This window comes from Nanorana parkeri, unplaced genomic scaffold, assembly GCF_000935625.1.
Source record: "Nanorana parkeri isolate BGI_ZX_2015 unplaced genomic scaffold, ASM93562v1 scaffold1590, whole genome shotgun sequence".
Classification (NCBI taxonomy): Eukaryota; Metazoa; Chordata; class Amphibia; order Anura; family Dicroglossidae; genus Nanorana; species Nanorana parkeri.
This window is the reverse complement of record NW_017307858.1, coordinates 188,828-191,752: the sequence shown is the minus strand read 5'-3', so window position 1 is coordinate 191,752 and position 2,925 is coordinate 188,828.

Here is a 2,925-nt window from a genome sequence, read left to right as displayed (position 1 = left end):
TCACTCAGAACATATTGTACTTCTCTCACCTTTGTGTGCTGATTGCCTCTTTATCCTCCCATTATCTTTATTGCGACCCGCAATGGCTGCCGTCAGTGCGATCTGACATTCGTTGTGTGTGTGTCATGATTGTCCTCTCTCCTCCCGACAAACGGAAACCATGAGGGGCCTATTCACACTTTGATACAACAGAGCTCTTGCGTTTGGTGCCTGTGACAACCCCCATTCTTCCCTATGTGGTCGGTTGGTATCTATGCGCTGCGGTTTAGTGTCAAACTCTATGCAGCCCATTCACACCTACACATGTGCGTTACCATGCGTGCTGCATGCACGCACAAAAAAATGCGTTGCAATGCAGGTCAACGCGTCGTGACTGCTGTGCATAGAAGGGCATGGAATACATAGAAGACACTGGCTTCCAATACGATACAATTCTAAATATTAGCAACCATTTACAAAGCCATTAACAACTCCGCCCCCAGATATATCTCCAACCTTGACTCAGAGTATCACCCTAACCGCCCCCTCCGCTCCTCAAAAGACCTCCTGCTTTCCAGCTCCCTTGTCAACTCCTCCCATGCTCGCCTCCAGGACTTCACTAGAGTCTCTCCCATCCTATGGAACTCTCTACCCCAACCTGTCCGTCTATCTGCCACTCTGACTGCCTTTAGGCAATCCCTTAAGACTCATCTCTTCAGGGAAGCCGATCCCACCTCAACCTGACCACTGAGCTATCACTTCATCCCCACACAGCTACCTCCTCATGTATCACTGGCCCCTCCCTTTTAGATTGTAAGCTCTCAGGGGCAGGGCCCTCCTTACCATCTTGTCTTGATATGTATTGTGATTGTAATGTCCTCCTTATAGTGTAAATCGCTGCGCAAACTGTTGGCGCTATATAAGTCCTGTATAATAATAATAATAAAGAGGAACTTGAGGAATTAACAAAATTGACCCTTGCACTGAAAGGGTTAACTGCTACTCATGGTCTAGGGGCTTTTCCTGATCCTCCCCGCCAAGTTGCTATACCGGTCCCCGCAGAATCCTCTCCCCCGGGCTCTGGCGGTCTAAGGACCCATGATGTCATCATGTCTAATACAGGGGTAGCTAAACTCCGGCCCTCCAGCTGTGGTGGAACTACAAGTCCCATGAGGCATTGCAAGATTCTCACAGCCACAGACATGACTGCCGGAGAGAGATGCATCATGGGATTTGTAGTTTCACCACAGCTGGAGGGTCGGAGTTTGGCTACCCCTGTTATAAACGGTACAATCCCAACCCGAAAACCCACGCTCCATACGACACTCGGTGAGGGTTTTATTGATTGGGGGTTACCTCTACCCTAAACTTGCCTCATTTGCATAGAAAGCAGCAATGACTTCCTATTGTGCCAAACAGAACTGCAATGATAAGATTAAATTTAGCTGACACCTCTTCCCGATTGTTTGACCTGACATACCCCAAATCACCGTCAGATCAGTCATTAGGATTGCACGGTTTCTGTGTCATATTGTGTTAAGGAATGTGGATTGCGTTACCCATGTGGCTTCCAATAGCATCCACAAGCTTTATTGTCGCCATAAATCGAAAGAAGAACAAAAACTATGGTACTGATGTCACTTTCCTCATTGTTTCCTTTTTAGTCTCTGTGTGACGTTAGCACAACGGTGTGTTAGCACATTGTGTATGTCCCTCCTGGACTTTCACCTGTGACACACTCAGATGTAATTACATTACTCATTAATTGTCCTGTGCAGCAATGGAGCTGCATAATCACATCATACTTCCTTATTGCCTGGAAGGGGATCATATAGGTCACACTGGAACACCCGTGCATGGACCAGTTAAATGTGCAATTCGTGACCCCGCTCATTATTTCCGGCACATTGCAAATTATTTGTTTTTTATGTGTTTCTGTTCAGTGGTTGAACTCCGGTCTCCTTATTTTCTAGGAAACACAATGTTTGTGAAGAGGGTGAGAACTCAGTAAGGCTCAGTAAACTCAGAAGGGTTTGGTGAAATCAGAAGGGCTCAGTGAACTCCAGAAGGGCTCAGTGGACTCAGAAGGGCTCAGTGAACTCAAAAGGGCTCAGTGAACTCCAGAAGGACTCAGTGAACTCCAGAAGGGCTCAGTGAACTCCAGAAGGGCTCAGTGAAATCAGAAGGGCTCAGTGAACTCAGAAGGGCTCAGTGAACTCCAGAAGGGCTCAGTGAACTCAGAAGGGCTCAGTGAACCCGAGAAGGGCTCAGTGAACTCCAGAAGGATTTGTGAACTCAGAAGGGCTCAATTAATTTAAGAAAGGCTCAGTGAACTCAGAAGGGCTCAGTGAACTCCAGAAGGGCTCAGTGAACTCAGAAGGGCTCAGTGAACCCCAGAAGGGCTCAGTGAACTCCAGAAGGGCTAAGTGAACTCAGAAGGGCTCAGTGAACTCCAGAAGGGCTCAGTGAACTCCAGAAGGGCTCAGTGAACTAAAGAAGGGCTCAGTGAACTTAGAGGGGCTCAATGAACTCAAGAAGGCCTCAGTGAACTCAGAAGGGCTCAGTGAACTCAGGAGGGTTTTGTGAACTCAGGAGGGCTCATTGAACTCAGAAGGGCTCAGTAAACTCAGAGGGGCTCAGTGAACTCAGAAGGGTTTTGTGAACTCAGAAGGGCTCAGTGAACTCAGAAGGTTTCTGTAAACTCGGGAGGGCTCAGTAAACTCAGAAGGGCTCAGTGATTTTAGAAGGGCTCAGTGAACTCAAGAAGGGCTCAGTAAATTCCGGAAGGGCTCAGTAAACTGCGGAAGGGCTCAGTAAACTCAGAGGGGCTCAATGAACTCAGAGGGGCTCAGTGAACTCAGAAGGGTTTTGTGAACTCAGAAGGGCTCAGTGAACTTGACCTCAGAAGGGCTCAGTGAACTCAAAAGGGTTAGGTGAACACAGGTG